The following is a 27,348-nucleotide window of genomic DNA, read 5'->3' on the forward strand; positions in this document are numbered from 1 at the left end:
GCTTGCCATGGAAAGGAGTAAGAAGGATTGGATGAAGACAGTAGGAAAGCAGAGAGACGGAAGGGACAAAGCATCTTCATACGCTTATCTGAAGTTCTCACCAATGAATTGCATAAGTATCTCTATCTTTATCTTTATGTTTTATTCATATATCATTCATAACCATTTGAGTCTGCCTGACTGAGATTTACAAGGTGACCATAGCTTGCTTCATACCAACAATCTCTGTGGGATCGACCCTTACTCACGTAAGGTTTATTACTTGGACGACCCAGTACACTTGCTGGTTAGTAGTGCGAAGTTGTGATAAAGAGTTGAGATTGCAATTGTGCGTACCATGTTAATGGCGCCATTGATGATCACAATTTCGTGCACCAAGTTTTTGGCGCCGTTGCCGGGGGATTGTTTTGAGTATGGACAACTGACGGCTCATCTTGTTGCTTAGATTAGGTATTTTATTTTTTTCAGAATTTCTTTAATAATGAATTCTAGAGTTTCATGATGATCTGTTGAAGTCTGGCTGGCTGTGAAGCCATGTCTAATCTTATTGGACCGAGGTTTCAACCTATCATCACAAGAGCTTGTTGATTTCTATCAATCTTGCTGTTGGAGCAATGATCTGCTGAGGCTTGGCTGGCCATTGGCCATGTCTAGTGTTTTGGACCGGAGCTTTCTTTGAAAGCTTGACTGGCTGTGAAGCCATGTCTAATTCCTGGACCGGAGTCTTAGACTAGCATTGCAATGATTCCTGAAATTCTCATTAAGAATTCTGAAACCTTTATTTTCTTTTTTTCATATAATTTTCGAAAAAGCACAAAAAAATTACAAAATCATAAAAACCAAAAAAATATTTTATGTTTCTTGTTTGAGTCCAGTGTCTCATTTTAAGTTTGGTGTCTTGCATGCATTGTTTATTTGATCTTGGTTCTATTTTTAAGTCAATAATACAGAGGACTGAAGATTCAGTACATGCAGCAGAGGAATTAAACAGAAAAAGCTGGGCGTTCAAAACGCCCAGAGAAGAAGAAAAACTGGCGTTTAAACGCCAGCCAGGGTGCCTGGCTGGGCGTTTAACGCCCAAAAGGGTAGTGCTTTGGGCGTTAAACGCCAGAATGGATACCATTCTGGGCGTTTAACGCCAGGATGGCACAAGAGGGAAGATTCTGTTTTCAAACCAAAATTTTTTTTTTTCAGGTTTTCAAAATTTTTCAAAATCAAATCTTTTTCAAATCATATCTTTTCAATCAAATCTTTTTCAAAATCAATTTCTTTCCTTTTTCAAAGATACTTGCTAACAATTAATGATTTGATTCAACAATTCAAGTATGTTGCCTTTTCTGTTGAGAAAGGTTTAATGTTTGAATCATATCTTTTTCTTGTTAGCCAAGCCATTATTTTTTTTAAAATCAAATCTTTTTAAATTGTTTTTCAAATCATATCTTTTTAAAACCATAACTTTTCAATCATATCTTTTTAATTTCTTATTTCAAAATCTTTTTCAAAAATCACTTGATTTCTTTTCCACTTTTGGTTTTCGAAAATCAATTAATGTTTTTCAAAATGTTTTTTTTTAAATCTTTTTAAATTACTTTCGAAAATCTCTTCCCCTCTTTTCACATCCTTCTATTTATGGAGTAACACCCCTCCTCAATGCACAATTCGAACTCTATCTCACTAAGTTCGAATTCTTCTCCCTCTTCCTTCTATTTTTTTTCTGTTCCTCTGACACCTCAAGGAATCTCTATACTGTGACATAGAGGATTCCATATTTTTTTGTTCTCTTCTCTTTCATATGAGCAGGAGCAAAGACAAAGGCATTCTTGTTGAGGCTGATCCTGAACCTGAAAGGACCTTGAAGCGAAAGCTAAGAGAAGCTAAGGCACAACTCTTTGTAGAGGACCTAACAGAAATCTTCAAAGAAGAAGAACCTATGGCAGCCGAAAACAACAACAATGCCAACAATGCAAGGAAGGTGCTGGGTGACTTTACTGCACCTACTCCCGACTTCTATGGGAGAAGCATCTCTATCCCTGCCATTGGAGCAAACAACTTTGAGCTTAAGCCTCAATTAGTTTCTCTAATGCAACAGAATTGCAAGTTCCATGGACTTCCATTGGAAGATCCTCATCAGTTTTTAGCTGAATTCTTGCAAATCTGTGACACTATCAAGACTAATGGGGTTGACCCTGAGGTCTACAGACTTATGCGGATAATTTGTACGCTTTTTGGCATTGTTTTTAGTATGTTTTTAGTAGGATTGAGTTAGTTTTTATTATATTTTTATTAGTTTTTAGTTAAAATTCACTTTTCTGGACTTTACTATGAGTTTGTGTGTTTTTCTGTGATTTCAGGTATTTTTTGGCTGAAATTGAGGGACTTGAGCAAAAATCTGATTCAGAGACTGAAAAAGGACTACAGATGCTGTTGGATTCTGACCTCCCTGCACTCGAAGTGGATTTTCTGGAGCTACAGAAGCCCAATTGGCGCGCTCTCAACGGAATTGGAAAGTAGACATCCTGGGCTTTCCAGCAATATATGATAGTCCATACTTTGCCCAAGATTTGATGGCCCAAACCAGCGTTCAAAGTCACCTTCAGAATTCCCAGCATTAAACGCCGGAACTGGCACCAAAGTGGGAGTTAAACGCCCAAACTGGCACAAAAGCTGGCGTTTAACTCCAAGAAGAGTCTCTACATGAAAATGCTTCAATGCTCAGCCCAAGCACACACCAAGTGGGCGCGGAAGTGGATTTTTATGTCATTTACTCATCTTTGTAATTCTTAAGCTACTAGTTCCCTATAAATAGGACCTTTTACTATTGTATTTTCATCTTTTGATCATGTTTTTATGATTTAACCCTCTTTGGGAGGCTGGCCTCACGGCCATGCCTAGACCTTGTTCTTATGTATTTTCAACGGTGGAGTTTCTACACACCATAGATTAAGGTGTGGAGCTCTGCTGTACCTCGAGTATTAATGCAATTACATTGTTCTTCTATCCAATTCAGCTTGTTCTTATTCCAAGATATCACTTGTTCCTCAACTGGATGAATGTGATGATCCGTGACACTCATCATCATTCTCACCTATGAACGTGTGACTGACAACCACCTCCGTTTGGTGGACGAAATTGTGATCACATCAATGTAGTATTCTTTGTTGTTGTATGGAATCATTATTATGGCACTTATGTGTGGACACAACTCCGTTCAACTAACCAGCAAGTGTATTGGGTCGTCCAAGTAATACCTTACGTGAGTAAGGGTCGATCCCACAGAGATTGTTGGTATGAAGCAAGCTATGGTCATCTTGTAAATCCCAGTCAGGAGGATAAAATTATGGAATTTAGAAAATCAAATATAATTAATAAAAATAAACAGAAAATAAATTAGGATAGAGATACTTATGTAAATTAATAGTGGGAATTTCAGATAAGTGTATGGAGATGCTGTGCTCCTCTTGAATCTCTACTTTCCTATTACATTCATCCAATCCTTCTTACTCCTTTCCATGGCAAGCTGTATGTAGGGCATCACCGTTGTCAGTGGCTACATCCCATCCTCTCAGTGAAAACGTTCCTATGCTTTGTCACAGCACGGCTAATCATCTGTCGGTTCTCAATCAGGTTGGAATAGAATCCCTTGATTCTTTTGCGCTTGTCATCACGCCCAGCCTTCAGGAGTTTGAAGCTCGTCACAGTCATTCAATCCCAGAATCCTACTCGGAATACCACAGACAAGGTTTAGACTTTCCGGATCCTCATGAATGCTGCCATCTATCTAGCTTATACCACGAAGATTCTGTTGGGGAATCTAAGAGATATGCGCCCGGCCTAAGGTAGAACGGAAGTGGTTGTCAATCACGTGCGTTCATAGGTGAGAATGATGATGAGTGTCACGGATCATCACATTCATCAAGTTGAAGTGCAACGTATATCTTGGAATAAGAATAAAAGAGAATTGAATAGAAAGTAATAGTAATTGTATTGAAACTTGAGGTACAGCAGAGCTCCACACCCTTAATCTATGGTGTGCAGAAACTCCACTGTTGAAAATACATAACTGAAAGGTTCAGGCATGGCCGAATGGCCAGCCCCCTAAAACGTGATCAATAGCCTCTTAGGATGAAGAATAAAATAAAACTGAGACCAAAGATGTCTAATACATTAGTAAATCATCCTATTTATAATAAACTAGCTCCTAGGGTTTACATGAGTAAGTAATTGATGCATAAATCCACTTCCGAGGCCCACTTGGTGTATGCTTGGGCTGAGCTTGATCAATCCACGAGCTGAGGCTTCTCTTGGAGTTGAACTCCGAGTTATGACGTGTTTTGGGCGTTCAACTCCGGATCATGACGTTTTTCTGGCGTTTAACTCCAGACAGCAGCATGTACTTGGCGTTCAACGCCAATTTACGTCGTCAATTTCCGAATAAAGTATGAACTATTATATATTGCTGGAAAGCTCTGAATGTCTGCTTTCCAACGCCATTGAGAGCGCGCCAATTGGAGTTCTGTAGCTCCAGAAAATCCATTTCGAGTGCAGGGAGGTCAGATTCCAACAGCATCAGCAGTCCTTTTGTCAGCCTTTTTCAAAGTTTTGCTCAAGTCCCTCAATTTCAGCCAGAAATTACCTGAAATCATAGAAAAACACACAAACTCATAGTAAAGTCCAGAAATGTGAATTTAACATAAAAACTAATGAAAACATCCCTAAAAGTAGCTTGAACTTACTAAAAACTACCCAAAAACAATGCTAAAAAGCGTATAAATTATCCGCTCATCACAACACCAAACTTAAATTGTTGCTTGTCCCCAAGCAACTGAAAATCAATTAGGATAAAAAGAAGAGAATATACTATAAATTTAAAAATATCAATGAATATTAATTCTAATTAGATGAGCGGGACTTGTAGCTTTTTGCTTCTGAACAGTTTTGGCATCTCACTTTTTCCTTTGAAGTTTAGAATGGTTGGCTTCTCTAGGAACTTAGAATTTCGGATAGTGTTATTGACTTTCCTAGTTAAGCATGTTGATTCTTGAACACAGCTACTTATGAGTCTTGGCCGTGGCCCTAAGCATTTTGTTTTCCAGTATTACCACCGGATACACAAATGCCACAGACACATGACTGGGTGAACCTTTTCAGATTGTGACTCAGCTTTGCTAGAGTCCCCAGTTAGAGGTGTCCAGAGCTCTTAAGCACACTCTTTTTTGCTTTGGATCACGACTTTAACCACTCAGTCTCAAGCTTTTCACTTGGACCTTCATGACACAAGCACATGGTTAGGGACAACTTGATTTAGCCACTTAGGCCTGGATTTAATTTCCTTGGGCCCTCCTATCCATTGATGCTCAAAGCCTTGGATCCTTTTTACCCTTGCCTTTTGGTTTTAAGGGCTATTGGCTTTTTCTGCTTGCTTTTTCTTTTTTTTCTATTTTTTTCGCCACTTCTTTTTTTTTTCACAAGCTTTTGCTTTTTCACTGCTTTTTCTTGCTTCAAGAATCAATTTTATGATTTTTCAGATTATCAATAACATTTTTCTTTGTTTATCATTCTTTCAAGAGCCAACAATTTTAACATTCATAAACAACAAGATAAAAAATATGCACTGTTCAAGCATTCATTCAGAAAACAAAAAGTATTGTCACCACATCAATATAATTAAATTAAATTCAAGGATAAATTCAAAATTCATGTACTTCTTGTTCTTTTGAATTAAAACATTTTTCATTTAAGAGAGGTGAAGGATTAATGGATTTATTCATAACTTTAAGACATGGTTACTAACTACTAATGATCATGTAATAAAGACACAAACATTAGATAGACATGAAGCATAAAAACCGAAAAAGCAGAGAAAATAAGAACAAGGAATGAGTCCACCTGAGTGAGGGTGGCGCCTTCTTGAAGGTCCAATGGTGCTTTTTGAGCTCCTTTATGTCTCTTCCTTGCTTCAACAAGAGTGCCTTTTTCTTTATTCCTGCTCATATGAAAGAGAAGAGAAAAAGAAAAGGAAGAGGAATCTTCTATGTTACAGTATAGAGATTCCTTTATGTTAGTAGAAAAAGAAAGGGGATAAGGAAAGGAGAATGGTTCAGATTTTTAGATGAAGAGAAGTGAGGAGAAGTGTTAGTAAATAATTAATTAAATAAAATAAGAAAAGAGAGGGAGAATTTTTGAAAATAATTTTGAAAAAGGGGTTAGTAATTTTTGAAAATTAAAGATAAGATAAGATTAAAATTAAAATTTAAAACAAAAAGAATTTTTGAAAAAGAGGTGAGATATTTTCGAAAATTAGAGAGGGAAAAGTAGTTAGGTGGTTTTGAAAAAGATAAGAAATAAACAACAAGTTAGTTAGTTAATTGAAAAAGATTTGAAATCAAATTTGAAAAGATAAGAAGATAAGAAGTTTAGATAAGATATTTTGAAATAAAAAAAAGATAAGATAAAAAGATAAAAAAATTTTTTATTTTTTTTTTGAAAAAGATAAGATAAGAGATAAAAAAGATTTAATTTAAAAATTTGAAATTATTTACTTCACTAACAAGAAACTACAAGATAAGATTCTAGAACTTAAAGATTGAACCTTTCTTAGCAAGAAAGTAACAAACTTCAAATTTTTGAATCAAAACATTAATTATTGATTATATTTTCGAAAATATGATGTAAAAGATAAGAAAAATATTTTTAAAAATAAAATTTTGAAAATTATAAAAAAAATGAAAAAGATGTGATTTTTGAAAAAGATTTTGAAAGGATAAAATTTTTAAAATTGAAAATTTGACTTGACTTGTAAGAAACAACTAATTTTTAAAAATTTTTGACCAAGTCAACCCAAAATTTCGAAAATTTGGAGGGAAATAAGGAAAAGATATTTTTTGATTTTTTTGAATTTTTAATGATGAGAGAGAAAAACAACAAAAATGACTCACAACATGAAAATTATGAATCAAAACTCATGATGCATGCAAGAACACTATGAATGTCAAGATGAACACCAAGAACACTTTGAAGATCATGATGAACATCAAGAACATAATTTTGAAAAAATTTTGATGCAAAGAAAACATGCAAGACACCAAACTTAGAAATCTTTATTGCATGGACTCTAACAAACGAAAAATGCATATGAAAAACAACAAACAACATAAAACAAGAAATCATCAAGATCAAACAAGAGGATTTACCAAGAACATCTTGTAGATCATGAAGAACACTATGAATGCATGAATTTTCGAAAAATGCAAGAAAAGTTTTTTTAAAGCATGCAATTGACACCAAACTTAAAAATTGACTCAAGACTCAAACAAGAAACACAATATTTTTGGTTTTTTTATGATTTTATGATTTTTTTTGTATTTTTATTATTTTTTTTCGAAAATATACTTTAGAAAAACGAAAATAATAATAAAAAAAGTATTTTTGAAAGATTTTTGAAAACTTTTTGAAAAGAAAATTACCTAATCTGAGCAACAAGATGAACCGTCAGTTGTCCATACTCAAACAATCCCCGGCAACGGCGCCAAAAACTTGGTGGACGAAATTGTGATCACATCAATGTAGTATTCTTTGTTGTTGTATGGAATCATTATTATGGCACTTATGTGTGGACACAACTCCGTTCAACTAACCAGCAAGTGTACTGGGTCGTCCAAGTAATACCTTACGTGAGTAAGGGTCGATCCCACAGAGATTGTTGGTATGAAGCAAGCTATGGTCATCTTGTAAATCCCAGTCAGGAGGATAAAATTATGGAATTTAGAAAATCAAATATAATTAATAAAAATAAACAGAAAATAAATTAGGATAGAGATACTTATGTAAATTAATAGTGAGAATTTCAGATAAGTGTATGGAGATGCTGTGCTCCTCTTGAATCTCTACTTTCCTATTACATTCATCCAATCCTTCTTACTCCTTTCCATGGCAAGCTGTATGTAGGGCATCACCGTTGTCAGTGGCTACATCCCATCCTCTCAGTGAAAACGTTCCTATGCTCTGTCACAACACGGCTAATCATCTGTCGGTTCTCAATCAGGTTGGAATAGAATCCCTTGATTCTTTTGCGCTTGTCATCACGCCCAGCCTTCAGGAGTTTGAAGCTCGTCACAGTCATTCAATCCCAGAATCCTACTCGGAATACCACAGACAAGGTTTAGACTTTCTGGATCCTCATGAATGCTGCCATCTATCTAGCTTATACCACGAAGATTCTGTTGGGGAATCTAAGAGATATGCGCCCGGCCTAAGGTAGAACGGAAGTGGTTGTCAATCACGTGCGTTCATAGGTGAGAATGATGATGAGTGTCACGGATCATCACATTCATCAAGTTGAAGTGCAACGTATATCTTGGAATAAGAATAAAAGAGAATTGAATAGAAAGTAATAGTAATTGTATTGAAACTTGAGGTACAGCAGAGCTCCACACCCTTAATCTATGGTGTGCAGAAACTCCACTGTTGAAAATACATAACTGAAAGGTTCAGGCATGGCCGAATGGCCAGCCCCCTAAAATGTGATCAATAGCCTCTTAGGATGAAGAATAAAACAAAACTGAGACCAAAGATGTCTAATACATTAGTAAATCATCCTATTTATAATAAACTAGCTCCTAGGGTTTACATGAGTAAGTAATTGATGCATAAATCCACTTCCGGGGCCCACTTGGTGTATGCTTGGGCTGAGCTTGATCAATCCACGAGCTGAGGCTTCTCTTGGAGTTGAACTCCGAGTTATGACGTGTTTTGGGCGTTCAACTCCGGATCATGACGTTTTTCTGGCGTTTAACTCCAGACAGCAGCATGTACTTGGCGTTCAACGCCAATTTACGTCGTCAATTTCCGAATAAAGTATGGACTATTATATATTGCTGGAAAGCTCTGAATGTCTGCTTTCCAACGCCGTTGAGAGCGCGCCAATTGGAGTTCTGTAGCTCCAGAAAATCCATTTCGAGTGCAGGGAGGTCAGATTCCAACAGCATCAGCAGTCCTTTTGTCAGCCTTTTTCAGAGTTTTGCTCAAGTCCCTCAATTTCAGCCAGAAATTACCTGAAATCATAGAAAAACACACAAACTCATAGTAAAGTCCAGAAATGTGAATTTAACATAAAAACTAATGAAAACATCCCTAAAAGTAGCTTGAACTTACTAAAAACTACCCAAAAACAATGCCAAAAAGCGTATAAATTATCCGCTCATCACCGTTCTACCTTAGATTGGGTGGATATCTCTTGGATTCCTGATACACGACGCATGATTGCTGCTCGCCTGACAAACGAGCGCTCGCCTGACAACCGAGCCATCCATTCCGTGAGATCAGAGTCTTCGTGGTATAAGCCAGAATTGATGACGGCGTTCAAGAGAATCCGGAAGGTCTAAACCTTGTCTGTGGTATTCTGAGTAGGATTCAATGATTGAATGACTGTGACGAGCTTCAAACTCGCGATTGTGGGGCGTTAGTGACAGACGCAAAAGAATCACTAGATTCTATTCCGACATGATCGAGAACCGACAGCTGGATAGCCGTGCCGTGACAGGGTGCGTTGAACATTTCCACTGAGAGGATGGGAGGTAGCCATTGACAACGGTGAAACCCTAAATACAGCTTGCCATGGAAAGGAGTAAGAAGGATTGGATGAAGACAGTAGGAAAGCAGAGAGACGGAAGGGACAAAGCATCTTCATACGCTTATCTGAAGTTCTCACCAATGAATTGCATAAGTATATCTATCTTTATCTTTATGTTTTATTCATATATCATCCATAACCATTTGAATTTTCCTGACTGAGATTTACAAGGTGACCATAGCTTGCTTCATACCAACAATCTCTGTGGGATCGACCCTTACTCGCGTAAGGTTTATTACTTGGACGACCCAGTACACTTGCTGGTTAGTAGTGCGAAGTTGTGATAAAGAGTTGAGATTGCAATTGTGTGTACCATGTTGATGGCGCCATTGATGATCACAATTTCGTATACCACTGACCACTCAGAAACTCAGCAGCACTCTCAGGCCAACGCTGACCTTATAGCCGCCAACACTGCCCTGCTCGCAGAAAATCAGCGGATGGCCGAGCTCTTGGTGACGCTACAAAACAATGGAAATCGTAAAGTAGACAGCAAAAAGACAAATGTCGACCAACATGAAGAACATCAGTCAGAATCCAATGCAAAGATAGGAGAGACCCCACCAAGGACTGGGAGAAGACGAAGTAACCCATTCTCGGAGGAGATAATGAGCTACAAAATGCCCCAGAACTTTACGCTTCCGATGACTCTGGCACCGTATAAGGGAATCGGGGATTCTAAAGTTCATGTCACAAAGTTCGAGTCCATGATGTTCCTCAACAGCAATTCTGATCCCATCCTCTGCCGATCCTTTCTGACCATTTTAGATGGAGCCGCCTTACTTTGGTTTTCTAATATGCTTGCAGGGTCTATAACAAGCTTCGACGAATTTGTGAAGATGTTCATCAACCACTTCGCTGCATCCAAAATCTACGTGAGAGACTCGAATTACCTCAGCACGATCAAACATGGACCACATGAAAGCCTAAAAGACTATATGACGCGCTTCACGACGGCAGCTATAGAGATCCCCGACCTCAACCCAGAGGTACAACTGCATGCAATAAAAAGTGGCCTCAGACCTGGGAAGTTCCAGGAAGCCATCGCTGTAGCAAAGCCGAAAACACTAGAAGAATTCCGAGACAAGGCGACCGGACAAATCGAAATAGAAGAACTCCGTGAAACCCGAAGGAACGAGAAACCAACATCCAGAAGGGAAGAGGAAAGACCATACAAGTCCCAGAACAGAGACCTTAAAAAACCTTTCAAGATGGCCCTGAAGTTCGATTTGTACACCAGATTCAACACCAGAAGAGAAGACATCATCAAAGAAATCTTTCACAACAAGCTCATCAAACCACCAAGTCGAGCAAGTACATACCAAGACCAAAGGTATGTCGACAAAACCAAGCACTGCGCTTTCCATAAAAAATTCGGCCATACCACGGATGAGTGCGTAGTGGCCAAGGACACTCTGGAAAGGCTGGCGCGACAGGACTTGCTAGACAAATACATCGGTAGACGAGCTTGGAAAGACCCACAGACACCGGACGATGCGGAACACCAAAAAATAAATAATGAGAAGCGACAATGGCGAAATGATCAACCACCCAAGAACATCATTAATTACATCTCTGGGGGATTCGCGTGCGGAGGAAAAACGAGTTTAGCAAGGAAAAGAAGCTACCGAACAATGTTAACAATGCAGGAGGGAATGTCGCCCGACGCACTCACACCAAGAATCCCTGACATAACATTCACAAGCAAGGACTTCGACAACAGCACTCCCAACCTAGATGATCCCATTGTGGTCTCAGTCACAACGGGAGATCTTATAGTTCGGAAAGTCCTTTTAGACCAAGGGAGCAGCGTCGACGTGTTGTTTCTATCCACCTTCAAGAAGATGCAACTAAACGAAAAAGTCCTACAACCATCCTCCGGCGAACTAGTCGGATTCTCAAGAGAGCAGATCCCGGTAACAGGTTATGTTTGGGTGAGGACGACCTTAGGGGAGCCTCCTCACTCAAAGACTTTAGACATACAATATCTAATAGTCGATTGCTTTAGCCCTTATAATATCATCCTAGGCAGACCATCTTTAAATGCGTTCGGTGCTATTATTTCCACTATTCACCTTTGTGCCAAAATCTTTTCAGAGACAGGAACTATAGCGACAGTACGCTCCGACCGAAAAGAAGTGAGACAATGCTACAACGCAGGCCTCAAAGTACAATAAGAGAGCAGGACAAGGGTAAACTCGGTATACAATGCATGTGACATACCAGACCTCGCCGAGCTTGATCCGCAAATAGATCATGAAGAAAGGCCCGCACCAGCAGATGACTTAAACCAGGTAACACTAACAGAGGACAAAGACAAATATACTAATATTGGATCTGTTTTATCCACAGGATACGCAACACAAGTGACAAACCTGCTCCAAGACAATGCCGACCTATTCGCATGGACCCCAGCCGACATGCTTGGGATACATCCAAAGGTTATATGCCACAAACTGGCTCTAGACCCTAAAGCACGACCGATCAAGCAAAAGAAAAGACAGCTCAGACACAAAAAGGTAGAAGCTGCGAAAAAGGAAACACAGAAGCTGATAAGTGCAGGATTTGTCCGAGAAATACAATACACGTCGTGGTTAGCGAACGTCGTAATGGTCAGAAAGAGCTCGGAGAAATGGCACATGTGTGTCAATTTTACCGATCTAAATCGAGCATGCTTGAAAGATTTGTACCCACTTCCGAACATCGACAAACTGGTAGACAACACCTCAGGGTACCAAATCCTAAGCTTCATAGACGCTTACTCCGGTTACAACCAGATACTAATGCACGCCAACGACGAGGAAAAAACAGCCTGTATAACCGACCAAGGGAATTTCTGTTACAGGGTCATGCCATTTGGCCTCAAGAACGCAGGCGCAACCTACCAGCGACTAATGGACAAAGTATTCCGAAAGCAGATAGGGAGGAACATGGAGGTATACGTCGATGATATGGTAGTTGAGTCAAATACTGAGCAAGAACACTTAGCCGACCTCAAAGAAGTATTCGATCGGCTAAAAGAGTACAACATGCGACTCAACCCAGAGAAGTGCGCATTCGGAGTACAGGAAGGAAAATTCCTAGGGTTCATGCTCACCCAAAGAGGCATAGAAGCAAACCCAGATAAGTGCAATGCAATACTAAGCATGAAGTCGCCTTCAACAATCAAAGAAGTACAACAACTTACAGGAAGGCTGGTAGCCCTGTCAAGGTTCCTACCAGCCATGGCCACCAGATCGGATCACTTCTTCAAAACTCTCTTGAAGTCAAAAAAGTTCGAATGGACAGAGCAGTGTGAAGTCGCATTCTCCGACCTGAAGAAGATAATATCATCACCTCCCATACCAACAAAACCTGAACCCGGTAACCCGCTATATCTATACATTTCGATAACTGACCATTCAATTTCATCTGTGCTTGTAACAGAAATAGGGCAACAACAAAATCCAGTATATTACATCAGCAAGATTCTACAGAATGCAGAAATAAGGTATCCTAAAATAGAAAAGCTGGCCTATGCCCTAGTAATCACAGCAAGATGCTTAAGGCACTACTTTCAAAGCCACAAGATCATAGTACGAACAAACCAACCACTACGACAGGTGCTAAGCGAACCGGATCTAACAGGTAGGTTGACCAAGTGGTCTGTCGAACTGTCTGAACATGATATACAATACCAAGCCCGGGGAGCATTAAAATCACAATGGTTAGCCGATTTTATAGCAGAATTTGCAAACTGCACCAATATCCACCCAGAGTGGGAGCTATACGTAGATGGTGCTTCCAACGAGGTCGGGGGAGGAGCTGGAATCGTCCTTCGAGATAATAACGGAGTAACCACCAAGTAATAATAAATTACATGTTCCCTGTCAGTAACAACCAATCCGAGTATGAAGCACTCCTGGCGGGATTACGTTTAGCCAAAAATTGCGGAATACAAAACATTAGTGTTTACTGTGACTCATTGCTAGTGGTCCAACAGGTAAATGACATTTATCAGGTATGCGAACCTTCTTTAGAACAATACCATGCACAAGTCAAACAACTAATCACAGTGTTTCAAAACTTCAAAATAACACACATTAACAGAACTGAAAATCATAGAGCTGACGTTTTGTCTAAGTTAGCCACAACAAGAAAACAAGAAGATGTAACCACATTATCACAAATAACATTGGAACATCCGAGTACTTGTAACAATCTTGTTTTAAGCCTGTCACAGACAACAAATTGGCGAACACCATACTTCGCGTATTTGAAGACTGGAGAAATCCCTCAAAATGAGAGGAACCATAACCTTTTCAGGAGAAGAGCGAGTTCCTTCACCATTATTGGCGACGACCTATACCGCAGGGGATTCTCGAGACCTTTACTCAAATGTCTAGGCGAGGAAGAAGCTTACCTTGCCATGGCAGAAGCACACGAAGGGATCTGCGGCACGCACATCGGAGGCCGAACACTCACAATCAAATTACTCAGAGCTGGGTACTACTGGCCATCACTAAAGAGGAATTGCATAGAAAAGGTCTGCAAATGCGACAATTGCCAAAGGTTCGCCCCAGTGATACACAACCCAGTCGAGATGTTACACACCACAGAAATTGGATGGCCGTTTAGTCGGTGGGGAATGGACATACTCGAACCTTTTCCGATCTCCAAAGGGCAGGTAAAATTCCTTCTAGTGGCAATAGATTACTTTACCAAATGGATAGAGGCCCAACCACTAGCCAAGATAACAGCGGACAAGGTAAAGCATTTTATTTGGAAATTTATAATATGCCGATACGGATTACCTATGGATATTGTTATTGACAACAGTAGACAGTTTACAGACAGGAAAATAGCCTCTTTCCTATTTGATCTTAATATAAAACACTACTTCTCCTCAGTCGAGTACCCACAAACTAACGGGCTCGCCGAAGCAGCTAACAAAGTCATTTTGCAGGCACTTAAGAAAAAGGTAACATTGGCAAAGGGGGAGTGGGCCGAGTTAATATCAGAAATCCTTTGGGGATACAACACCACCCTTAAAGCTCGACGAACGAAACACCTTTCAGGCTAGTCTTTGGATCCGACGCCATGATCTTGGTGGAAATCTCCTAAGGATCCGTAAGAACAAACTATTTCAAGGACGAGGCAAACAACATTGCTAGACAAGCAGAGGTAGAAACGATAGAGGAAGTACGAGAAGAGGCAAAGGTCAGAAACGCAGCAATGCAACAAATGATACAGAACAAATACAACAAAAAGGTCAGACCACGAAGGCTACAACAGGGAGACCTCGTCCTCAGATGCCTAGAAGATGTTCGAAAACCTCCTGTGCAGGGGAAACTTGCCGCCAACTGGGAGAGACCCTTCAGGATCGCCAAGGTACATGGCCGGGGATCATACTCACTTCAAACCCTAGAAGGAACCAACCTATCAAGCACGTGGAACATCTTTTCACTGCGACTTTATCATACTTAGTCAACAATTTTTTCCTAGAGATCGGGCGGTACTCTTTTTCCTACCACCGAGGTTTTCATCCCTAAGGAGGGTTTTACTCGGGGAGGTTTTAACGAGGCCGACCACTCCAAGGCATGTCACATGTGATATATATTCTATTATGCATAAGTTATAAACATCATGCATCCCATTACATAGACTACAAATAACACCCTCCAAAAAAAATGATTTCAAAAAAGGAAGGGGGCATCATCAGCAATATCGAGTTTGCAAAATACATCCTACAAATTCGAAATACAAGCCGAAGTCTACCAAAAAGTCAGAAATCGCATCAAGAAAACGTAGACCTGGACTTCACCTCCAAGGTCATGACTAAGCCTACTTTTAAATCCAACAAAGACACGAAACACAAAAAATCGTAGCAAAATCAAAGTGCAAATTAAAGCATAAAATGTCAAACTAGTATTTTCGAAATACTACCAAACCAATATTCAAAATTACAAATCTACAACATTTGCTAGAGCAAGCAAATTCCCAAAATAACAGAATTAAATAAACTATTACTACTTGTTGTTCTCAACAACATTATCCCCTTCGGCCTCGTCTGGTTCAACATCCACAAGTTTTCCCCCGACCACTATCTTGGTAACATCCAGTTTCGAGACATCAAAGTTAGGAGAAAAAACAGAAACTTGGCTAAGGCACTGATCAAAACCAGCAGTGAACATCTCCATAACTTCAACTTCAAGCTTGCGAACTCGAGCCACAACCTTGTCCTTCCCCGTCTCAATCTGAGATACCTGGTTTTGCAAAACACGAATCTGATCACGAAGCGTTTCTATCTCCCTCCAGATCTTTCACCTCTTTCGCCTTCTCAACAATGACGCCGTCTCTCCTTGCAAGCTCTTTATCCTTCTCACCAATAGACTTCTCCAGCACTGCAATCTTGGTCAGGTATTCTTTCTCACCCACACCTAACAGCTCGGTCGTATGACCTATGCATAACATTCTAGTAGCAATAACCTATAAAGAAAAAATGCGACCATTATAAAACAAATAGGAAACATAGTGAAACACACATAGGCTAAAAAAGCATACCTGCATGTATTGACCAATAGCTTCCATACCAGCCCCGTTAAGCAGCTCCACATCACCGAAAAACTGACCGACCTTGTCAGCAAGCTCTGAAACAGGAAATTGCTCACTCCAAAGGGACCTCGAATTTGATCCTCGAGCAAAACCATGCAACCTCATCTGCTTCGGCCTCTCATGCTGGACAACGGCCCCTTGAGCAGCCTGGGCAGAAACCACCTCCAGTGACTTATCAGAGTCACCCTTTTTTGTTTCACAGTCTGGGAGCTGGATTGAGCAGCCTTAGGTATGATAGTTGATGAGCGGATAATTTGTACGCTTTTTGGCATTGTTTTTAGTGTGTTTTTGATAGTTTTAGTTGAGTTTTTATTATATTTTTATTAGTTTTTAGTTAAAATTCACTTTTCTGGACTTTACTATGAGTTTGTGTATTTTTCTGTGATTTCAGGTATTTTCTGGCTGAAATTGAGGGATCTGAGCAAAAATCTGATCCAGAGACTCAAAAGGACTGCAGATGCTGTTGGATTCTGACCTCCCTGCACTCGAAGTGGATTTTCTGGAGCTACAGAAGCCCAATTGGCGCGCTCTCAACGGCGTTGGAAAGTAGACATCCTGGGCTTTCCAGCAATATATAATAGTCCATACTTTGCCCAAGATTTGATGGCCCAAACCGGCGTTCAAAGTCACCTCAAGAAATTCCAGCGTTAAACGCCGGAACTGGCACCTAATTGGGAGTTAAACGCCCAAACTGGCACTAAAGCTGGCGTTTAACTCCAAGGAGAGTCTCTACACGAAAATGCTTCATTGCTCAGCCCAAGCACACACCAAGTGGGCCCGGAAGTGGATTTTTATGTCATTTACTCATCTCTGTACACCCTAGGCTACTAGTTTTTCTATAAGTAGGACCTTTTACTATTGTATTAAAGATCTTCGGATCTTTGGAACCTTTTTCTTTAGATCTTTTGATCACATTGGGAGGATGGCCATTCGGCCATGCCTAGCCCTTGTTCTTATGTATTTTCAACGGTGGAGTTTCTACACACCATAGATTAAGGTGTGGAGCTCTGTTGTACCTCGAGTATTAATGCAATTACTATTGTTCTTCCATTCAATTCCGCTTGTTCTTTGTCCAAGATATCACTTGTTCTTCAACTTGATGAAGGTGATGATTGACGCCCATCACCATTCTCACCCATGAACAAGGTGACTGACAACCACTCTTGTTCTACAAGCATCTGAGGCTTAGTGAATATCTCTTGGATTCTTGATTGCACGATGCATGGTTGATCGCCTGACAACCGAGTGCTCGCCTGACAAACGAGCCAACCATTCCGCGAGATCAGAGTCTTCGTGGTATAGGCAAGAACTGATGGCAGCATTCAAGAGAATCCGGAAGGTCTAACCTTGTCTGTGGTATTCTGAGTAGGATTCAATGACTGAATGACTGTGACGTGCTTCAAACTCCTGAGGGCGGGGCGTTAGTGACAGATGCCAAAAGAATCATTGGATTCTATTCCGGTCTGATTGAGAACCGACAGATGATTAGCCTATGCTGTGACAGAGCATCAGGGACGTATTTTCACTGAGAGGATGGGAGGTAGCTGCTGACAACAGTGAAACCCTACACGAGCTTGCCATGGAAAGGAGTAAGAAGGATTGGATGAAGGCAGTAGGAAAGCAGAGAGACGGAAGGGAAGGCATCTTCATACGCTTATCTGAAGTTCCTACCAATGAATTACATAAGTATCACTATCTTTATCTTTTATGTTATTTTAGTTCATCATCATATACATTTGAGTTTGCCTGACTAAGATTTACAAGATGACCATAGCTTGCTTCAATGCTAACAATCTCCGTGGGATCGACCCTTACTCACGTAAGGTATTACTTGGACGACCCAGTGCACTTGCTGGTTAGTCGTGCGAAGTTGTGTAATGCCATGGAATTGAACTACCAAGTTCTTGGAGTTCATGACCGGGGATTATGAGAGTTGTGAAAAAGTATTGTTCACAATTTCGCGCACCAAGTTTTTGGCGCCGTTGCCGGGGATTGTTCAAGTTTTGAGCAAGCTTTTGGTAACAATGCCTGGGATTGTTCTAGTTTGGACAACTGACGGTTCATCTTGTTGCTTAGATTAGGTATTTATTTTTTTCGAAATTCTTGAAGATGAATTCTAGAGTTTCATGATGATTTGTTGAAATCTGGCTGGCTGAGAAGCCATGTCTAATCTGATTGGACCGAGGTTTCAACTTATCACCACAAGAGCTTGTTGATTGTCATCAATTTTGCTTTTGGAGCAGTGATCTGCTAAGGCTTGGCTGACCTTTGGTCATGTCTAGTGTTTTGGATCGAAGCTTTCTTCGAAAGCTTGGCTGGCTGTGAAGCCATGTCTAATTCCTGGACCGGAGTCTTAGACTAACATTGCACTGATTCCTGGAATTCTCATTAAGAATTTTGATATCTTTTTCCACTTAATTTTCGAAAAATACAAAAAAAAAATTACAAAATCATAAAAACCAAAAAAATATTTGATGTTTCTTGCTTAAGTCTAGTGTCTCATCTCAAGTTTGGTGTCTTGCATGCATTGTTATTTGATTCTTATTGCATTTTGATTATTAAAAACCCAAAAATATTTTTAATTCGTGTCTTTTCAAGTCAATGATACCAAGAATTGAAGATCCAGAACATACTGCAGAGGAATTATACAGAAAAAGCTGAGCATTCAAAAATGCCCAGTGAAGAAGGCAGACTGGCGTTTAAACGCCAGCCAGGGTACCTGGTTGGGCGTTTAACGCCCAAAAAGGGTGCATTTTGGGCGTTAAACGCCAGAATGTATACCATTCTGGGCGTTTAACGCCAGGATGGTGCTAGGGGGAGAATTTTGTTTTCAAATCAATTTTTTTTTCAAGTTTTCAAAGTTTTTCAAAACCAAATCTTTTTCAAATCATATCTTTTCAATCAAATGTTTTCAAAATCAATTTCTTTCCTTTTTCAAAGATACTTACTAACAATTAATGATTTGATTGAACATTTTTTGCCTTTTCTGTTAAGGAAGGTTTTATGTTTGAATCATATCTTTTCTTGTTAGGCAAGTCATTAATTTTTAAAATCATATCTTTTCAAATTGTTTTCAAATCATATCTTTTAAAATTGTTTTCAAATCGTATCTTTTCAATTACATCTTTTTAAAACCAATCATATCTTCTTAACCACATCTTTTTCAAAATAGTTTTCAATCAAATCTTTTTAACTTCTAATTTCAAATCTTTTTCAAAAAAATCACTTGATTTCCTTCTTACTTTTATTTTCGAAAATCAATTAAGTGTTTTTCAAAAATGTTTTCAAAATTCTTCTAATTAATTTTCGAAAATTGCTCCCCTCCTTCTCACATCCTTCTATTTATGGAGTACCACTCCTTCTCAATGCACAATTCGAACCTTATCTAATTAAAGTTCGAATTCTTCTTCTCTTTCTTCTTTCTATTTCTCTTTTCCTCTGACACCTCAAGGAATCTCTATACTGTGACATAGAGGATTCCACATTTTCTTTTTCTCTTCTCTTTCATATGAGCAGGAGCAGAGACAAAGGCATTCTTGTTGAAGCTGACCCTGAACCCGAAAGGACCTTGAAGAGAAAGCTAAGAGAAGCCAAAGCACAACTCTCTTTAGAGAACCTGACCGAATTCTTCAAAGAAAAAGAAGACACGGCAGCCGAAAACAACAACAATGCCAACAATGCAAGGAAGGTGCTGGGTGACTTCACTGCACCTACTCCCGACTTCTATGGGAGAAGCATCTCTATCCCTGCCATTGGAGCAAACAACTTTGAGCTTAAGCCTCAATTAGTTTCTCTAATGCAACAGAATTGCAAGTTCCATGGACTTCCAATGGAAGATCCTCATCAGTTCTTAGCTGAATTCTTGCAAATCTGTGACACAGTCAAGACTAATGGGGTAGACCCTGAGGTCTATAGACTGATGCTATTCCCTTTTGCTGTAAGAGACAGAGCTAGAATATGGTTGGATTCTCAACCTAAAGAAAGCCTGGACTCTTGGGAAAAGCTAGTCAATGCCTTCTTGGCAAAGTTCTTTCCACCACAAAGATGGAGTAAGCTTAGAGTGGAAGTCCAAACCTTCAGACAGAAGGATGGAGAATCCCTCTATGAAGCTTGGGAAAGATACAAACAATTAATCAGAAGATGTCCCTCAGACATGCTTTCTGAATGGAGCATCATAGGTATCTTCTATGATGGTCTCTATGAACTATCCAAGATGTCTTTGGATAGCTCTGCTGGAGGATCTCTTCATCTGAAGAAGACGCCTACAGAGGCTCAGGAACTAATTGAAATGGTTGCAAATAACCAATTCATGTACACTTCTGAAAGGAACCCTATAAACAATGGGACTAGTCAGAAGAAAGGAGTTCTTGAGATTGACACTCTGAATGCCATACTGGCTCAGAACAAGATATTGACCCAACAAGTCAATCTAATTTCTCAAAGTCTGTCCGGAATGCAAAATGCACCTGGCAGTGCTAAGGAAGCTTCATCTGAGGAAGAAGCTTATGATCTTGAGAACCCTTCAATGGAAGAGGTGAATTACCTAGGAGAACCCTATGGAAACACCTATAATTCTTCATGGAGAAATCACCCAAATTTCTCATGGAAGAATCAAGAGAGACCTCAACAAGGTTTCAATAATAATGGTGGAAGAAACAGGCTTGGCAATAACAAGCCTATCCCATCATCTTCTCAGCAACAGACAGAGAGTTCTAAGCAGAGTACTTCTGACTTAGCAACAATGGTCTCTGATCTAATAAAGACCACTCAAAGTTTCATGAATGAAACAAGGTCCTCCATTAGGAATTTGGAAGGACAAGTGGGTCAGCTGAGTAAGAAAGTTACTGAACTCCCTCCTAGTACTCTCCCAAGTAATACAGAAGAAAATCCAAAAGGAGAGTGCAAAGCCATAACCATGGCCGAATATGGAGAGGAAAGAGAGGAGGTGGACGCTGATGAGCGGATAATTTATATGCTTTTTGGCATTGTTTTTAGTATGTTTTTGGTATCTTTTAGTTAGTTTTTAGTATATTTTTATTAGTTTTTAATAAAAATTCACTTTTCTGGACTTTACTATGAGTTTGTGTGTTTTTCTGTGATTTCAGGTATTTTCTGACTGAAATTGAAGGTTCTGAGCAAAAATCTGATCCAGAGACTGAAAAGGACTGCAGATGCTGTTGGATTCTGACCTCCCTGCACTCGAAGTGGATTTTCTGGAGCTACAGAAGCCCAATTGGCGCGCTCTCAACGGCATTGGAAAGTAGACATCCAGGGCTTTCCAGCAATATATAATAGTCCATACTTTGCCCAAGATTTGATGGCCCAAACCTGCGTAGCAATCCGGCCTCAGAAATTCCAGCGTTAAACGCCGGAACTGGCATAAAAATTGGAGTTAAACGCCCAAACTGGCATGGAAGCTGGCGTTTAACTCCAGAAAAGGTCTCTACACGAAATTCCTTCATTGCTCAGCCCAAGCACACACCAAGTGGGCCCGGAAGTGGATTTTTCTGTCATTTACTCATTTCTGTAAACTTTAGGATACTAGTTTACTACATATAGGACCTTTTGACTTTGTAATCCGTACCTTATGACCTCATAACATTTTGTACAAGTTTCTTTCCACAGTATGAGCCTCTAAACCCCATGGTTGGGGGTGAGGAGCTCTGCTGTGTCTTGATGGATTAATGCAATTACTACTGTTTCTCATTCAATCATGCTTGCTTCCATTCTAAGATAATACTTGTTCTTAATCCGGATGAATGTGATGATCAGTGACAATCATCATCATTCTCAACTATGAACATGTGCCTGACAACCACCTCTGTTCTACCTTAGATTAAGTAGTTATCTCTTGGATTCTTTTATCGGAATCTTCGTGGTATAAGCTAGACTGATGGCGGCATTCAAGAGAATCCGGAAGGTCTAAACCTTGTCTGTGGTATTCTGAGTAGGATTCAATGACTGAATGACTGTGACGTGCTTCAATCTCCTGAAGGCGGGGCGTTAGTGACAGACGCCAAAAGAATCACTGGATTCTACTCCGGTCTGATTGAGAACCGACATATGGAATGCCGTGCCGTGACAGGGCATTAGGAATCGTTCCAATGAGAGGATGGGAGGTAGCCACTGACAACGGTGAAACCCTACACACAGCTTGCCATGGAAGGAGACTTGCGTGTTTGATGAAGAAGACAGTAGGAAAGCAGAGATTCAGAAGATGGAGCATCTCCAAACCTCAACCTATTCTCCATTACTGCAAACAAGTAACCATTTCATGTTCTTTTACTTTTTACAATCAATCCTGATAATTTCTGATATCCTGACTAAGATTTACAAGATAACCATAGCTTGATTCAAGCCGACAATCTCCGTGGATCGACCCTTGCTCACGCAAGGTATTACTTGGACGACCCAGTGCACTTGCTGGTTAGTTGTGCGGGATTGCAAAAGTGTTATTGCAATTTCGTGCACCCAAGTTTTTGGCGCCGTTGCCGGGGATTGTTCGAGTTTGGACAACTGACGGCTTATCTTGTTGCTTAGATTAGAACTGTTTTATTTTTGTTGGTTTAGAGTCTTTTAGTTGAGTCTAGTTTCATATTCTAAGTTTGGTGTCAATTGCATGCTTTTATTTTTCTTTTAAAATTTCGTTTTTGCATGTTCTTAGTCCCTTTTTGATTCATAAAAATTCTAAGTTTGGTGTCCTCTTTGTGTTTTTCCTTTAAAATTTTCGAAAAAATTAGTGTTTGATTTTCTAAAATTTTAAGTTTGGTGTCTTTTGGTGTTTTTCTCTTTCCTCTTTTAAGAATCAAATCTTTTTCATAAAATTTTCTCAATCATATCTTCTTAATTGCTGTTTTCAAAATCTTTTTCTTTACTAATTGATTCAGTTCTCAATTTGCTTTGATCTTATTTTCTTTCTAATTTTCGAAATCTTATTTTATTTTCCTTTTGATTTTCGAATTTTTATTTTAAATTTCCTTTTTGTTTTTATTTTTATTTTTCGGTTATTCCAAAAAAAAAAAAAACAAACAAAATTTATCTCTTTGCAATTATTATCATTTCCCTTTTGTCCATTATGGACTTAAGTGGAATTAACCAGTCCAGAAGGACTCTGGGGTCCTATGCCAACCCCAGTACAGCTGCATATGGGAGTAGCATCTGTGTACCTCCCATCAAAGCAAGCAGCTTTGAGCTAAACCCTCAACTCATTATCATAGTGCAGCAAAATTGCCAGTATTCCGGTCTTCCAGAGGAAGAACCTACTGAGTTTCTGGCACAGTTCTTACAAATTGCTGACACAATACATGATAAAGAGGTAGATCAGGATGTCTACAGACTGTTACTGTTTCCATTTGCTGTAAAAAATCAAGCAAAAAGGTGGTTGAATAACCAACCTACAGCAAGCATAAAGACATGGAAACATTTATCAGAAAAATTCCTGAATCATTTTTACCCTCCAAAAAGGATGACACAGCTAAGGCTGGACATCCAAGGCTTTAAACAAGAGGATAATGAATCCCTTTATGATGCCTGGGAGAGGTATAGAGGTATGCTTAGAAAATGCCCCTCTGAAATGTTTTCAGAGTGGGTACAGTTAGACATCTTCTACTATGGGCTTACAGAAAAAGCTCAGATGTCTTTAGACCACTCAGCTGGTGGATCTATACACATGAGAAAGACAATTGAAGAAGCTCAAGAGCTTATAGACATTGTTGCTAGAAACCAATACTTATATTCTAGCAAGGAATTCGTTCCACAAGAAGAGGTCATGGCAGTAGTCAATGATCCTGATCCTCAAGAACAGATGAATGAGCTTAATCAACAATTGCTCCTGATGACAGAACAGTTAGCAGAATTTAAAGAAATGCTCCATGATACTAAGGTTGCTAACAAGAGCATAGAACTGCAGTTGAATCAAGCAAAACAGCAAATATCTAAACAAATAACAGAAGAATGTCAAGCAGTTCAACTGAGGAGTGGGAAAACACTGAATGCCACTGCTCAAAAGAGCAAGAAGTCAATTAAGGAACAGTTGACAGAGGATGACCAAGCCACTGTTCAAAATCCCTCTGAGGACAGTAAGAGCCCAGAGAGGAATATTATTCGTTCATCACCATATACATTTGAGTCTGCCTGACTAAGATTTGCAAGATGACCATAGCTTGCTTCATACTAACAATCTCCGTGGGATCGACCCTTACTCACGTAAGGTATTACTTGGACGACCCAGTGCACTTGCTGGTTAGTTGTGCGAAGTTGTGTAATGCCATGGAATTGAACCACCAAGTTTTTGGAGTTCATGACCAGGGATTATGAGAGTTGTGAAAAGTATTGTTCACAATTTCGCGCACCAAGTTTTTGGCGCCGTTGCCGGGGATTGTTCAAGTTTTGAGCAAGCTTTTGGTAACAATGCCGGGATTGTTCAGTTTGGACAACTGAAGGTTCATCTTGTTGCTTATATTAGGTATTTATTTTTTTCGAAATTCTTGAAGATGAATTCTAGAGTTTCATGATGATTTGTTGAAGTCTGGCTGGCTGAGAAGCCATGTCTAAACTCATTGGACCGAGGTTTCAACTTATCATCACAAGAGCTTGTTGATTTTTATCAATCTTGCTTTTGGAGCAGTGATCTGCTAAGGCTTGGCTGGCCTTTGGCCATGTCTAGTGTTTTGGACCGAAGCTTTCTTTGAAAGCTTGGCTGGCTGTGAAGCCATGTCTAATTCCTGGACCGGAGTCTTAGACTAGCATTGCACTGATTCCTGGAATTTTCATTAAGAATTTTGATATCTTTTTCCACTTAATTTTCGAAAAACACAAAAAAAAAAATTTCAAAAAATTTCATAAAAACCAAAAATATGTTATGTTCCTTGTTGAGACACTAGTCTCATCTTAAGTTTGGTGTCAATTGCATACATTCATTCATGTATCTTAAGGATCTTCAAGTAATTCTTGATGATTTCTCACTCTGATCTTTGAATTCTTTTGGCTTGAGTGTTTATGTGTCTCATATAGTGTCAGTAGTATACAAACTGCTAAGTTTGGTGTCTTGCATGCATTGTTATTTCATTCTTGTTGCATTTTGATTATTAAAAATCCAAAAATATTTTTAAGTTGTGTCTTTTCAAGTCAATAATACAAAGAATTGAAGATTCAGAACATGCTGCAGAGGAATTATACAGAAAAAGCTGAGCATTCTAAAATGCCCAGTGAAGAAGACAGACTGGCGTTTAAACGCCAGCCAGGGTACCTGGTTGGGCGTTTAACGCCCAAAGAGGTAGCATTTTGGGCGTTAAACGCCAGAATCCAGAATGGAGGCCATTCTGGGCGTTTAACGCCAGGATGGCAAAGGAGGAAGATTTTGTTTTCAAATCAATTTTTTTTTCAAGTTTTCTAAGTTTTTCAAAATCAAATCTTTTTCAAATCATATCTTTTCAATCAAATGTTTTCAAAATCAATTTCTTTCCTTTTTCAAAGATACTTACTAACAATTAATGATTTGATTGAACATCTCAAATATGTTGCCTTTTCTGTTGAGGAAGGTTTAATGTTTGAATCATATCTTTTCTTGTTAGACAAGTCATTGATTTTCAAAATCAAATCTTTAAAAAAAAATTGTTTTCAAAACATATCTTTTAAAATTGTTTTTAAATCAAATCTTTTCAATCATATCTCTTTAATCACATCTTTTTCAAAATCAGTTTTCAATCAAATCTTTTTAACTTCTAATTTCAAAATCTTTTTCAAAAATTACTTGATTTCTTTCCACTTTCAATTTTCGAAAATTATCAATCAATTTTTAAAATGTTTTTGACATCTTTCTAATTAATTTCGAAAGTTCTCTTCCCTCCTTCTCACATCCTTCTATTTATGGAGTACTACTCCTTCTTAATGCACAATTCGAACTTTATCTCATCAAGTTCGAATTCCTCTACCTTCTTTCTTCTATTTTTCTTTTTCTCTGACACCTCAAGGAATCTCTATACTGTGACATAGAGGATTCCACATCTTCTGTTCTCTTCTCTTTCATATGAGCAGGAGCAGAGACAAAGGCATTCTTGTTGAAGCGGACCCTGAACCTGAAGAACCTTGAAGAGAAGCTAAGAGAAGCCAAAGCACAACTCTCTTTAGAGGACCTGACCGAATTCTTCAAAGAAGAAGAACACATGGCAGCCGAAAACAACAACAATGCCAACAATACAAGGAAGGTGCTGGGGACTTTACTGCACCTACTCCGACTTCTATGGGAGAAGCATCTCATCCTGCCATTGGAGCAAACAACTTTGAGCTTAAGCCTCAATTAGTTTCTCTAATGCAACAGAATTGCAAATTCCATGGACTTCCAATGGAAGATCCTCATCAGTTTTTAGCTGAGTTCTTGCAAATCTGTGACACAGTCAAGACTAATGGGGTTGACCCTGAGGTCTACAGACTGATGCTATTCCCTTTTGCTGTAAGAGACAGAGCTAGAATATGATTGAACTCACAACCTAAAGACAGCCTGGACTCTTGGGAAAAGCTAGTCAATGCCTTCTTGGCAAAGTTCTTTCCACCTCAGAAATAGAGTAAGCTTAGAGTGGAAGTCCAAACCTTCAGACAGAAGGATGGAGAATCCCTCTATGAAGCTTGGAAAGATACAAACAATTGATCAGAAAATGTCCCTCAGACATGCTTTCTGAATGGAGCATCATAGGTATTTTCTATGATGGTCTCTCTGAAACTATCCAAGATGTCTCTGGATAGCTTGCTGGAGGATCTCTTCATTTGAAGAAGACGCTACAGAAGCTCAAGAGCTGATTGAAATGGTTGCAATAACCAATTCATGTACACTTCTGAAAGAAATCCTGTGAACAATGGGACTAGTCAGAAGAAAGGAGTTCTTGAGATTGATACTCTGAATGCCATATTGGCTCAGAACAAAATATTGACTCAACAAGTCAATTTGATCTCTCAAAGTCTGTCTGGAATGCAAAATGCACCAAGCAGTACTAAGGAAGCTTCATCTGAGGAAAGAGCATATGATCTGAGAACCCTTCAATGGAAGAGGTGAATTACCTAGGAGAGCCCTATGGAAACACCTATAATTCTTCATGGAGAAATCATCCAAATTTCTCATGGAAGAATCAAGA

General features: G+C 39.2%; 1 non-coding gene across 1 annotated transcript; it reads right to left on the bottom strand.

Moving 5' to 3' along the window:
- Window positions 1–20,273: 20,273 nt before the first annotated feature.
- Window positions 20,274–20,381, bottom strand: LOC130959057 (small nucleolar RNA R71). Its single transcript, XR_009078153.1, has one exon. It is a non-coding gene; the product is annotated as a small nucleolar RNA R71 (small nucleolar RNA).
- Between the last annotated feature and the right edge of the window lie 6,967 nt (window positions 20,382–27,348).

Source organism: Arachis stenosperma, chromosome 10 (assembly GCF_014773155.1).
Source record: "Arachis stenosperma cultivar V10309 chromosome 10, arast.V10309.gnm1.PFL2, whole genome shotgun sequence".
Classification (NCBI taxonomy): Eukaryota; Viridiplantae; Streptophyta; class Magnoliopsida; order Fabales; family Fabaceae; genus Arachis; species Arachis stenosperma.